Source organism: Gavialis gangeticus, unplaced genomic scaffold (genome assembly GCF_001723915.1).
Source record: "Gavialis gangeticus isolate Ggan-Ray unplaced genomic scaffold, GavGan_comp1, whole genome shotgun sequence".
In the NCBI taxonomy this organism is placed as follows: Eukaryota; Metazoa; Chordata; order Crocodylia; family Gavialidae; genus Gavialis; species Gavialis gangeticus.
In genome coordinates this window covers 33,771,948-33,772,399 of record NW_017729032.1, presented here as the reverse complement: position 1 = coordinate 33,772,399, position 452 = coordinate 33,771,948, and the positions used below count along the sequence as shown (strand labels likewise).

Here is a 452-nt window from a genome sequence, read left to right as displayed (position 1 = left end):
GACTCGCTCGGCGAGAGCATCAGCCGCCTCACGGCGCCCGCGGTGAGTGCCCTGCCCTGCCCTGCCCTGCCCCAACTCCGCGCGGACAAGGGCATCTCCGCCGCGCCCCCCTCCCTCTCCTGCCGCTTGGCCTTCATTTGCATTTCGCGTCTTAATTTGAAGCCGTTTCAACTAGGAGCAACCAAGTGCCAAGACCCCCGCCGGGGGCGGGGGGCTTATAAAAATAGGAGCCCCGGCTGCCTCCTCCTCATTTCTCCTCTGCCCATCGTGTCAAGGGCTGGAGTGAGGCTCCTTCCGTCTCTGTGAGAAGCGCTTGAACGGACGCGTCTGGCCCTGAGCCTTCCGAATTGCTGAGCACCCGTTCCCAAATCTGTGCAGAAAAGGGCTCCTATGGGGCTTTTAAAGGATAGTGTGTGTGTGTGTGTGTGTGTGTGTGTGTGTGTGTGTGTGTG

General features: G+C 60.8%; 1 protein-coding gene across 1 annotated transcript in view; it reads left to right on the top strand.

Moving 5' to 3' along the window:
- The window catches only part of GUCY1A2 (guanylate cyclase 1 soluble subunit alpha 2), a 380,482-nt gene that overhangs the window by 5,242 nt on the left and 374,788 nt on the right, over nt 1-452 (top strand). The gene's annotated exons all lie outside the window — the stretch shown is intronic.